General features: G+C 43.5%; 1 long non-coding RNA gene across 1 annotated transcript in view; it reads right to left on the reverse strand.

Moving 5' to 3' along the window:
• LOC140641320 (uncharacterized) overlaps positions 1 to 13,075 on the reverse strand; it is a 35,909-nt gene extending 22,834 nt beyond the window's left edge. The window contains exon 1 of the long non-coding RNA XR_012037864.1: positions 12,626 to 13,075. This is a non-coding gene — a long non-coding RNA (uncharacterized lncRNA). The remainder of the gene's footprint in view (positions 1 to 12,625) is intronic.
• Between the last annotated feature and the right edge of the window lie 264 nt (positions 13,076 to 13,339).

Genomic DNA, 13,339 nt, shown 5'->3' on the forward strand with positions numbered 1-13,339 from the left:
AACTAGGGGTGGTAGAAGGGGAGGAGGGCGGGGGGTGGGAGTGAATGGGTGACGGGCACTGGGTGTTATTCTGTATGTTAGTAAATTGAACACCAATAAAAAATAAATTAAAAAAAAAGTATTGTTTTCTGCCACAGATAAAGATGAAAACAAGAGTATACCCCATGATCTTTTCCTATTCCTGGCAACTAATTCCTGTCTCCATCAGGGTTCCCTAAACACTCTCATGAATTCCAGAAGGGCTGGTATTTGCCAAAGAGAATTATTCTACTTAACACCTAGTCTAACTGATGGTGAATGGGTTGGGCAAAGGGCCCTGTTCTCTGTCACGTAGTAAGTAGCCCAACAAATCTTTCCCCTAGGTGTTTTACCATCGAATTGCTTTTCCTAAAGGGCTTTTCAGCTGACAGAGGCTGGATGCAACACAGTATTAGCAATAATTTCTGTTGTGTGTGCCATTGTTATATAAGTAGGTTGGAAAAATACAGGCCTATCTCATTTTATTGCAATTCATTCTGTTGTGTTTTTTGCAAATTGAAGGTTCAGGATGTTAGTAGAGAAGTCATTGCAGATGTGGTGGAAAGAGCAAGAGAACTAGAATTAGGGATGGAACCGGAAAATGTGACTGAATTGCTCCCATCTCACAGTAAAATGGATAAGGAGTTGCTTCCTGTGGATGAATAGAGAATGTGGTTTTTAGAGATGGAATCTACTCCCCGTGGAGATGCTGTGAAGATTTTGAAATAACAACAAAAGGATTTAGAATGTGATTTAAATGTAGTTGATCAAGCAGCACCAAGGTTTGAGAGGACTGACTCCAGTTTCAAAAGAAGTTCTACTGTGGGTAAAATGCTATCAAGCAGCATCACATGCTACAGAGAGATAGTATGGAAAGGAAGAGGCATTCAATGTGGCAGGCTTCATTGTTCTCCTATTTTAAGAAATTGCCACAGCCCCAAACCTACAGCAACTTCCACAGTCAGTTAGCTGTCATCAACATCGAGCAAGAGGCTCCAACCAACAAAAATCTTGCCACTGGCTGAAAGTTCAAATGATGGTTAGCATTTTTTTAGTGATGAAGTATTTTTAAATTAAGGTGTGTACATTGGTTTTTTTTACATATAATTCTATCGCACACTTAATAGACTATAGCATAAACATAGCTTTTATACACACCAAGAAACCAAAAAGTTAATTTGACTTGGTTTTTTGGTGACATTTGCTTTATTGCAGAGGCCGGGACCTAACCTGCAGTATCTCCAAGGTATGCCTATTCACTTATTTGCTCATTGGATCCTTATACAAATCCTATGAGATTGGTAAAGCATCCCCAGGGTGACAAAACCAGCAGAAGTCACATGTCTTCCTGGAATCTCAGATAGACCCACCCTGGAAGGTCTCACCTTGGGAGGAAGGGACTTAACTCAAGAACAGTTGTATAAGAAGCTGCCAGACACTGGAACATCATCTTTCTGCTGGAGCAGCCAGAGGGCAGCAGTCAGGCACCTGACCATCTCTTTTTACCTCTGAAGGAGTCTCACATGAGAAACTCTTCTCATGAATGTGTAGAGGTGTGGGCATAGAATGCACACATCAAGGACACGGTGCTAAGTGCATGCAGAGGTATGAGTATTTCACAGAGCCAGTGTCCTGAAGAGATCTGAAATTTTTAATTATCATGTAACCTTTGATCATTTAAAAAATTCCAAATGTCCTCATAGAACTATGCTCCCCTATACCAATCAAATGAGTATAAAAAAGTACAAACCTATAAAATGTTTTCACCAGCATTAAACAAGCATGCAGCATGATGTAATACATACACTTTAAAAATTGGTGAAAGAGGGCAGCCCTGGTGGCTCAGTGGTTTAGTGCCGCCTGCAGCCTGGGATGTGATCCTGGAGACCCGGGATCAAGTCCCACATTGGGCTTCCTGTAGGGAGCCTGCTTCTCCCTCTGCCTGTGTCTCTGCCTCTCTCTCTCTCTGTGTCTCTATGAATAAATAAAATCTTTTTAAAAATTGGTGAAAGAGAAGATTCTAACACTGTATGTTAGAACATTCTGTGTAGGGATCCCTGGGTGGCGCAGTGGTTTGGCGCCTGCCTTTGGCCCAGGGCGCGATCCTGGAGACCCGGGATCGAATCCCACGTCGGGCTCCCTGCATGGAGCCTGCTTCTCCTTCTGCCTGTGTCTCTGCCTCTCTGTCTCTCTCTGTGTGACAATCATGAATAAATAAATAAAATCTTTAAAAAAAAAAAAAGAACATTCTATGTACATGCTAGCAATGAAATACAACCCAATGACCCCTAAAGTCTTTAGCCATAATGAAAAGTCATCAACATCAGGAGCAACCTCCCTAAGACTCCCAAATCAGGGCAAAAGCAGACTGGATGAAGGCCTTTATTTATTTCCCTCTTCAAAGATATTTGGAAACCACTATAGAAAACAGATGAAATGGAGAAAATGGACAATGGGCTAATCACCGAAAGAAGTGAGACCTGCCCTATAAGAAATGTTCAAGAGAGTTCTTCAGCTGAAATGATACTAGACAGCAGCCCAAATCCACATGAAGGAATAAAACACATGGATAAAGGAAACAACATAAGTAAATATAAAAGACAATTAATGAAAGTGAGGAAATTACTGCCAACCTTCCAGAAATAATAAGAATTATAAGAGAACACTATAAACATTTGTGTACCAACAAATTAGACAACCTAGAGGAACTGGACAAATTCCTAGAAACACATACAAGTTCCCATAACTGACTCAGGAAGAAACAGAAAATCTGAACAGACTTATAAGTAGAGATATTGAATTAATAATCCGAAACTTCCAAAATAATCAAAAGCCTCCCAAAATAACCAAAAACCTCCAAAACCTCCCCAAAACCTCCCTTCCTGACTCATTCTGTGAGGCCAGCATTACCCTGAGACCAAACCCAGACAAAGACACCAAAAGAAAAGGGAACTATATAAATCGATATCCCTTATGAACATAGATGTGAAATATTCCATAAAATAGCAAACTAAGTTCAGCAGCATACTAAGAGGACTATATATTCTGACCTAGTAGGATTTATCCCAGGAACACAAATGTAGTTCAATTTTAAAATATTAATAATGTAATACAACATGTGAATTGAATGAATTTAAATAAAGATTATATCAACTAATGCAGAAAATCATTTGACAACATTCAACACACTTTTATGATAAAAAAACACTCAATGAGGGGATCCCTGGGTGGCTCAGCAGTTTGGCGCCTGCCTTTGGCCTGGGGCGTGATCCTGGAGTCCCAGGATCGAGTCCCGCGTCGGGCTCCCTGCATGGAGCCTGCTTCCTCTCTGCCTGTGTCTCTGCCTCTCTCTGTGTCTCTCATTAATAAATAAATAAATAAAATCTTAAAAAAAATAACACTCAATGAACTAGAAATAGAAGGGGATTTCCTCAACATGATAAATGGCATCTATGAAAACACCACAGCAATTAGGCAAGAAAAAGAAAGAAAATGTATCCAAGTTGAGAATTAAGAAGTAAAGCTACAGTAATCAAAACAGTGTGGTATTGGCAGAATGACAGATCAATGAAACAGAATAGAGTCTAGAAGTAAACCCTCACAGATATAGTCAAAAAAGACGATTGTCAAAAAAGATGATTTTCAAACAAGCAGCCAAGACCATTCTAGGGGTAAGGACAGTCTTCACCAATGATGCTTGGAAAACTGGATGTCTACATGCAAAATAATGAAGGTGAACCCTTACTTAATACCACATGCAAAAATTAACTCAAAATAGATTAAAAACTAAAAATAAGAAGGTAGGGCAGCCCCGGTGGCTCAGCGGTTTAGTGCTGCCTTCAGCCCAGGGCGTGATCCTGGAGACCCGGGATCACGTTCCACATCGGGCTCCCTGCATGGAGCCTGCTTCTCCCTCTGCTTGTGTCTATGCCTCTCTTTCTCTCTGTGTCTCTCATGAATAAATAAATAAAATATTTAAAAAATAAAACAAAAATAAGCTAAAATCCTAATACTTTTTAGAGGAAAATAGATGGGAGAAAGTTTCATTGGATTTAGGAGTGATTTCTTGGATACGACACCAAAAGCACAGGCAACAAAAGAAAAAAAAACAGATAAATCGGACTTTATCAAAATTAACTTTTGTTATATATCAATTATATCTGAATAAAGCTGGGGAAAAATGAAAAACTTCTGTGCATCAAACACCATCAAGAGTGAAAGGCAACCCAGAAAATGGGAGAAATCATATATCTATCTACTAAAGTGTTAATATCCAAAATATATAAAGAATTCCTACAGCCAAAAATGTAAAATAAAAAATGGGCAAAGGAATTAAGTAGACATATCATCTAACAAGATATACAAATGGACAACAAGCACATGAAAAGAAGTCCTATTCATTAGGGAGATACAAATCAAAACCACAATAAGAAATCACTTCATACTCATTAGAATGGCCGTTGTTAAAAAGAGAAACAGAAAATAACAAGAATTGGTGAGGATGTGGAGAAATTCAAACAGCTGTGCATTGCTGGTGGCAGTGTAAAATGGTGCAGCTATTATGGAAAATAGTATTATATTTCCTCAAAAAAATCAAACATAGAGTTACCACGTGATCCAGCAATTTTACTTCTAGGTATATAACCAAATGAATTCAAAGCACAGACTCCGACATTTGTATACCTATGTTCATAGAAGAATTTATCTATCTATCTATCTTAGATAATTATATATAATAGGATTATTATATATAAAAGGTGGAGACAACCCAAGTGTCCATCAGAGGATGGGTGGATAAACTATACTGTGTGTGTGTGTGTGTGTGTGTGTGTGTAATAGAATACTATTCAGTCCTAAAATGAATGAAACTCTGATACATGCTACAACATGGATGAATAATGGTTACTAGGAGCTGAAAGGAAGAGGTAATAGGAGTGATTGTTTCATGGGTACAGAGATTCAGTTTGAGATGACGAAAAAGATCTGGAAATGGATGGTGGTGTTGACCACCCATGTGAATGTACTTAATGCCACTGAGTTGTACACCAAAAAATGGTTAAAATGATTAGTTTTATGACATATATTTTACCACAATAATTAACTTTTTAAAAGAATTGTTCATGGGTAATGGCAATAAAAATTCTCAAGTATTCAATTTAAGTAGTAAGGTACTCATGAATCCTTTTTGAGAGAAACTATTTAAAAGTGAAGTCTAAGCCCCTAATAAATGAATCCATTTGCAATTCATATAACAAAGAACTAATTAACCTAATATAAAAAGATCTCCTACAAATAAATAGGGGAAAAAATCATCAACCCCAATTAAAAAAATGGATAAGAGGCATAAACAATATACAGAGGTTGAAATACAGATGATTTTTAAACATATGAAAAGATTCTGTGCTTCACTTCTAATAAGAGAAATACAAATGAAAAAAATATTGAGGTATCATTTTCACTTAACCATCCATCCTCTTCTCTGTAGAAATGCAAAGAAAAATGTACAGAATATTTTCCTAATATTAGTAGCAATACTTTTTAGATGGTAAGATTTGGAGGAACTTTTAAGGCATTTATTGTACTTTCTATGGTGTCTGTGTTCCTTACAATGAGCATGTATATGTTTTGAAGTGGTTTTTAGTTAAAAAATAAAACCAGAAGTAAATATGCAAGATGACAATAAAGACGAATTATTTTCTTCTGTGTATTTTTCAGTATTTTTTAAAACTCCCTCAACCTTTTCCCAAATCGTCACAGATTTTTAATTTTGATTTCTGATATAACACACTCCCAGTTTTACATGTCTTTGACACTCCTACCACCATCCTTCATCTCTGATTTCCCAATGCTACTCATGTTCAGCATTCACCTCCAGCACATCCTCTTCCTTGGAAGCCCTATAGGGTGTACAAGTGCCCACACCTGGAACAGATGTGTGGTCCAGGTCATCCAAAAGTAGCTTACTACCTCAATAACTTTAGGCAAGTCACTTTATGTTTCTGAGACTCAGTTTCCTCATCTACAAAATAAATGACCTGTCTTATTAGAGTATTAAAGATTTTATTTTTTAAGTCATCTTTACACCCAACATGGGGCTCAAACACACAACCCGGAGATCAAGAGTCATACGCTCCACCAACTGAGCCAGCCAGGTTCCCCTCACTGGGGTTTTAAAAGGATTAAATTAGGGCTCCTGGGTGGCTTAGTCAGTTAAGCGTCTGTTTGCAGCTCAGGTCATAATCCCAGGGTCCTGGGATGGAGCCCCACATTGTGTGTGTGTAGGGGGTCCCTGCTCAGTGGAGGGAGCTTCTCCCTCAACTGCTCCCCCTGCTTGTGTTCTCTGTGTCAAATAAATAAAGCTTTTAAAAATTAAAAAATAAAAAGATTAAATTAGCATGTAAAGTCCTTAACAATACTAAATTTGTGTCGACAATAATAATATTCCTATTCTTCCAGACCTCCCTAAGGCAGTTACTAACTCTACAAATAATTAGTCCTTTTTATGTTCTCTTTGGTTCCATCAGGGAAATTATAACTACCTTTGGGAGAAATATTTTTACTTATCCATCCCTTAATGAAAGCCAGAGCCCTTGGGGAAATGTACCTCATGATGCCCACACCTCCTTCTTTCTTTTTTTTAGTCCAAGCAGACTAATGGTATCTAGGCTTCTGGCAAACTCACCTACTGTCAGCCATCACACTTCACAGCGAGATGGGCTGGGCTGTCTGGGGTCTTCAATTAGTGAAAGAAATGTTGTTTGATTTATGAGAGAACTCAGGGTTCAAATACTCCTATAGCAGTCGTTTTGTGTCTAAGCCTGATTTAGTAGATGAACCAATGTTGGACTTGAACATATCTCACCTTTCACAGGTGATTCACTCAGACAGGCTGCCGGGGACTGCAATCTTCATGACAGGCTCATCCTCTGCCAACCTCTCGAAGGGCAGACAGAAGTCAAAGCAAGAGTGTCTTTGGGAGTACTAGCTTCTTTTCCCCACAGAAAGATTCCCATCTGTGTTGCCAAATTTGTAAGTCTTTTCTTCTAGGAACACTTAGGAAAGACTATTCCTTTTTCACAGGAAACCAGGGCCACCCAAAGCAAAATTACTTAAATCTGGCTGTTCAAGAACAATTGGTCTCTCACTTTCTATTTGTTTACTTTTTTCTCCTTAAGAAAGTTAAGGGATATTTTTGCTACGTGTAGGTTGTATTTTTCTAGAGGCAAACAGTTTTCATTTTGAGTTTTAAACTGGGGTTTGGAGATTGTCCATGGAACAAACATTTTACAAAGCAGATCAGATACTAGCTCAGACGGAGGACATAGTTGATAGTTTAGTAGCAAAGCACAAATACATCTTATGAGTGGGAAAGTGGACATGAGATTCCCTGCCCACCTGACACCTCACCCAAGATGTACAGAATCTAAGTCCTGCAAAATGTGAGCCTTTTCTAAAATTCTCCAGCTCAATGAAGGGCAGCACTGTGTCAGTTTGGGTCCCCTTAGAGCACATGCCAAGATGGAATTAAACATGCAAGAGCTTATTGAGGAAAATGTTCATGAAAGGTAAAGAGGTGAAGGGGCAAGAGTAGGCAGAGAGAGACTCAGATCATGATGCAGGTCTATCCCCTCTGAAAAGGGAGAGAGAAAGGAAGAGAATTAGGCAGGAAGGGCTTCAGGCTACAGATTGGTTCTGAGAAATTGTTGACCACACTGATTGGAAGCCCCACAGAACAGATTGCATGTTAGACTGAGTCCCACGTTGGGCAGAAATGGCCTGGCTCTGGCACCCCCACCGAGTTCATTCATTGTCTGGGAGAAGCCAGAGAGTGTGTAGCCTTGTGTGTATGCTGCAGCAAATCTAAAGGGGTAGCAGAGACAGAGGCAGGGAGAGAAGCAGGCTCCCTATGGGGAGCCTGATGCTGAACTCCATCCCAGGAACCTGGGATCATGACCTGATCCAAAGGCAGACGCTCAACCACTGAGCCACCCAGGTGCCCCTGTAGAAGGTTCTCTTGAAGACTGATCTGAGTAGCTATGCATTTGGCACATTCATTCATTCAGTTATGCAACCTGCAAGTCATGCCTGATATCTTCTTCTCCCTTATCTCTAAGACCCAGTCTACTGGCAAGATCTTAACCATCTCACCTCCTAAATATCTCTCACATCTGTCCGTTTCTCTCTATCTCCTCCACCACTACCACTGTCATATTGTTCCCAACCATCTTTCAATCTACTCACCACACAGCATATAGAGCAGGGTTTTTATGTTTAAAAAAAAATTTTTTTTAAGATTTTGTATTTAAGTAATCTCCCCACCCAATGTGGGGCTCAAACTTATCACCCTGAGATCAAGAGTCACAGGCTTTAGCAACTGAGCCAACCAGGTACCCCAGAGCCATCTTTCTACAATATAAGTTAGATCTGCTTAAACAACATCAATGTTCATAGGATAAGGACGTAAATCCTTAGCATGACCTTCAAGGCCCTACCTGTGTCAGTTTTTGCCTTACTCTTCAGTCTGTGGACTTGGGTTGTCCTTACTCTCTCTGCTCCACTGACCCTCTGAGCATCAGATAGCATTAAATCTAACCTCCTTCCAATTCCCCAAATGCTCCAAATTCTTTCCTGCCTCAGGACCCTTGCACATGTTGTTCCTTCTACCAATTATCTCTTCTCCAATTCCATGCCCCTTTACCCAGTTAACTAATCCTCATTCCTTAGCTACCAATTCAGATATAGTTTCTTCTGGAAAACCTTCTCTGACCTTTACACAAGTTTGAATCCTTTGTAATTCCATTTTATCATGAATTAAATGCACTTTGTAGCAATTAGGATGGGATTCTGTATTTGATTATCTGACTGATACCTCACCAGAAAGTGTGTTTCCTTGGCAGAGACTATGTCCATTTTTGCTCATTATTGCAGTATTAGCAGAGTGGGGGCAGTTTGCAGTCGCAACAAAATATTTGTTGGATAAAGAAAGTATCTAAAAGGTTATTTGGCATCTTTTCCCCTTTTATTTGAATCACACTCCATATGTTTTCTTTTCTAACCAGTGCATTCTATTTATATTGTTCTCCAGCTGTGTTTCATGATCTCCACCTAGGTCTACTTCCACCCTTCGCCCATGGTAAAATCTTTGAGAGTTGGCCTTGGACTTGTGATTTTTCAAGTTTTCCTTGAGAAGCATTGCAGGCCAGAATAAAGTGCTTGCTGCAGAATTTGCTGTGGCACAAGATTTTATTCTAGAGCTAAAGGTCAGGGATGTAGGAAGGAAAAGAAAGTAAGTTGCTTCCAAAGCTTTGGGATACAAAGTTGCCTTTGAAAGTTGAATTATAAATCAAACCAATCAGAGCAAAGATACAGAACATGCCTCCTGAAAGAGAAATAAGGACTCCAGGACCTACAAGTCCTAACAGTACTGTTTACTCAGTAAGGCCTTGCTCTATCTAAAAAAGAAATGTGTTCATCTAAGGAGGAACAGCCCTGGTAGCATAATAAGGAGAACCTAGGTAACAGAGTGTCTGCTGGCCACCATCCCCAGGAGACAGGCTGGCCGGGACTGCAGGAACGAGTGGCCAATCCTCACAACAGCTTGTTTGACCTCTGGTGTGAAGGAAGATGCACCAGGCTCCCGAAGGCTGATACCATTAAACATTTAAATCAGATAATTCACTCTTCTGCTTCCAACTTCAATCTCGTCAAGCCACCTTCCAACAATTAGGTTCCAAGTTACACACTTAAGAGAGTGCATTCACGAGACAAATTCCAGTCTCATGTTCCTGACCATTTTGCTTCTAACAGTCATGGTTAAGCTCCAGGTTTTAGTATCAGATGGCCTTCATTTGAACCCTGACTCCCACTTACATACTGTACATACTAACCTTGGGAATTTCCTTCATCTTTTTTACCCCAACTGAAAAAAAGATCACAACATACCACATGATTACAGGGAGAATTAAAGGGAGCAATGCATGTAGTGTACTTAGCAGAGAGTTTAGCAAACAGTGAATGAAATCAATAAGTTTGCATTCTGATTTTATACAACGTAGATTTTTAAATCAACACTGGAATACTGAAAAGATGAAATTGTGGATCCCACGGGATCAAAGACCAAATCTGGACTGTGTGAAATCACCAAGATGATAGACTAGAGGCTAGCCTTTCACCTCCTGGCACCTCTCTGGTCACATGTATAACATCTGTAAAAGGAAACCAGAATGTGGCTTTACATTCCTACATCTCTACCTCTCTTTTCCTAACCCTCATCTCCCAGACATACTTTTTATGAAGAAACATATTTATCTCTCTTTTGTTCTCATGGGATCAAGAATGATTGTCCCATCACAAGGAAGAGCTCCAAGGCTTCCCTTGGTTGTTGTTGTTGTTGTTTTTCCTTTTTCCTTCATGCTATAGACCAAAAGCATCATCTCCTGGAGGGGGAAATACGGGCTCTTGTTTATCTAAGGTTGCTATTTGGCCTGCCCCACTTCCCCATGTGCTCTTTTTTCTTTTTCTTTTTTTTTTAAGATTTTTACTTATTTATTCATGAGAGACACAGACAGAGAGAGAGAGAGGCAGAGACTCAGGCAAAGAGAAAAGCAGGCTCCATGCAGGGAGCCCGACATGGGACTCAGGACTCGATCCCAGGTCTCCAGGATCACGTCCTGGGCCAAAGGCAGGTGCTAAACCTCTGAGCCACCCAGGTATCCCTTCCCCAACTGCTCTTGAGGAGAATACTGCAGTTATACTTAGAAAGCCACAACATCAGTCACAGATCTAGGCTTCCATCACGCAGGGAATGTGTCTGAATTTCAAACAGGCAAGCCAAAGTGACTCTGCCAAGATTAGGCAGTTAATTCTGCTTTTCTGTTCGTTATCAGACCGCTCTATCACAAAAATGAGCAAACACACAGATGGCAAATTTTGTTTGGAGTATGTATGAAGCCTCATGAATGTTTTCCAAGTAGAAATGTATTTTCAGATCTCAGTGACTGATGCTGGACAGAGCTGTAGGGACTTTGTTCAAACTTCAATATTGGAGTAGTGTTCTACTTTAACAGAACTTGATCCAGTGTCATAATTATAGGGGCTAGTTGTCAAGTGAGATGTGAGGTGTCTTCCAAAAAGACTGCAGTGCCTCCTCAGCCCCTCTAAGTCAAGAAAACACGGTCTAAACTTTGAAAGCTATCTTATTCTCCTGGAGATCTCCACTTTTATCAACTAACATTAGAGAATGACTTGGTGGCTGCCCTCAAAGAACCCACCTAGAGCCTAAGAGAAAACGCCAAGTATTTCTCCCTGATATCGTTTCGTGTAATTCCTACAACCTTGAGGTAGGTGTGGTTATCCTCATTTTACCGGGAAAGAAACGAAGACTAAGGGAGGAAATATCCCGCCCCAAATCACACAGCCAGTAAGGGACAAGTTCAGGGCTCTCTAAATCCTGGGTGGGGTATTAATGGGCACCAATTCGAGCAGGGAGTCCGAATCCCAAGCTTGCTGTTCAGTTTTTCTTATCAAATGACGTGACCCGTATTTCACTGAAACTCTTGGCTTTTGATGTTTCGGCTGCCCGAGGATGAAGCGCCTGGAACCTCGCGGTCACGGTCCAGGCCAGGCCGTTGCAAGCCACGGTGCGGACAGGTGCAGACAGCCTGGCGGAGGGCCCAGTGCGCATGCCCGGGTCTGGGGGACACGCCGAGCCCTGGGGTCTGCGAACAAAACCTGCCCCAGCCGGCCCAGCGCTCCAACCCGGGGCCCCGCAGCGGCCTGCTCCCGGCCCCGGCCCCCCGCCAGGCCCAAGCAGGGCAGGCGCCGGCCGAGGGGCGACGGGGGAAGCAGCCCTGGGCCGAGGCGCGGGGCCGCACGAGGGCACGCCGGGGGCCTCTCCCCTGCCGGCGCCCCCCCCCCCCCCGCCCGGCCGGGCCTCGCGCCGCGGAGCTGTGCCCGGGGCTCCCGCCGCCCCCCGCCGCCTCCCGCGTGCAGGCCCGAGGCCCGAGGCCCGAGGCCCGAGCCCCCGCCTCCGGCCGCCAGCCCGCGCTCCGCGTGCACCGCGCTCGGCCGCGGGCCCGCCTCTCGGCCGATTTCGCTTTCGCTTTCCTGCAGCCGTCGCGGAGGAAAATGAAAGTGACCGTGGCCGCGGCCCGGAGCGGCGCGGTGCCGTCCGGGCGAGGGGCGCAGCGAGCTGAGGCGGCGGCCTGCGTGGAGCCCGCGAGCTGGGGCCGCGGCCCGCACCGGCGAGGTAAGCGCAGCCCCTCGGCGGCCGCCTCGCGGGCTCCGCCTTGCGGACCGGGCGGGCGGGACGCCAGGCAGCCGGGTGACGCGGGCCGGGCCGGGCGGGGCTCCCGCCGCGGGGCTGGGGGCGCCTGCGTGGCCCCGGCTCAGCCTGGCGTGCCAGGGCCCGGGAGCTGGAGCCCAGGGCGCACGCGACCCGCAGGCCGGGCGCCGGTCCCAGCACGGCTCCCTTTCTGCGCAACGCCACCCACCCCCACCCGCGACCGGCTTTCAGCAGAAATCCAAGTGGGAGGACGCGTGGACAACGCTGAGCAGAGGGCCTCACCTGAGCTCAGCGAGGAGGAACTCGTGCTTTACCCCCTCTTACCTCTGAGACTCTTCTCCATTTGGCTCCACTCCTCCTGCAGTCGGCCTTTCTGCGTTTTACAGATTGGGTGCCCTTGAGCGTACTTGGGGTGCCTTCCTACCTACCGTTCCCTGAAGTGGCAAGCCTGCAGCTCGCCTCTCTCGGTCCTAGGCACGGACATCAGCTAGTCCAGGATGTCTCCCTCTCCCCAAGGCCCTGCCCATGAGAAGACAGGAGCTTACTCTGCAGAGTCCAACCCACCCACCCACCCCCTAACTGGGGGTCGCCAAAATGGTCAGGGATGGGTGCGCTCAGGGACCGAGTCCTTCCCAGACCAGGAATCTTCCGGGCCACTGCATCTGCCAGCAGAAGGGTGAAACAGAAGTGCTCTCTCTGGTCTTTGCCATTGGTCACATACACACTAATTCAGTGGTGGTATTCGAGAATTGGGCTCCACCCAAGGCTGGGGAGACAACCCCTTTGCAAAGAGAAAAACATCATATGTGTGTGTATGTGTGTATGCAAATTGCCCACATGGCCAGCTCTGTGGAACAAGCATACTGGGTAGAAGACACTAAATGTTGAAAGTAAGGTGACTAAATCTGCAGGTACTTGAATTACATTTCTTGGTAGCCAATACCAAGAACCCCCTTTTAATCAACTTTTGTCTCAATAACACTGAATTCAGCCTAATCACACAGATCTGATCCTAAGGCCTGTTACTGAATCAAAACT

The sequence above is a fragment of the Canis lupus genome, chromosome 10, assembly GCF_048164855.1.
Source record: "Canis lupus baileyi chromosome 10, mCanLup2.hap1, whole genome shotgun sequence".
Classification (NCBI taxonomy): Eukaryota; Metazoa; Chordata; class Mammalia; order Carnivora; family Canidae; genus Canis; species Canis lupus.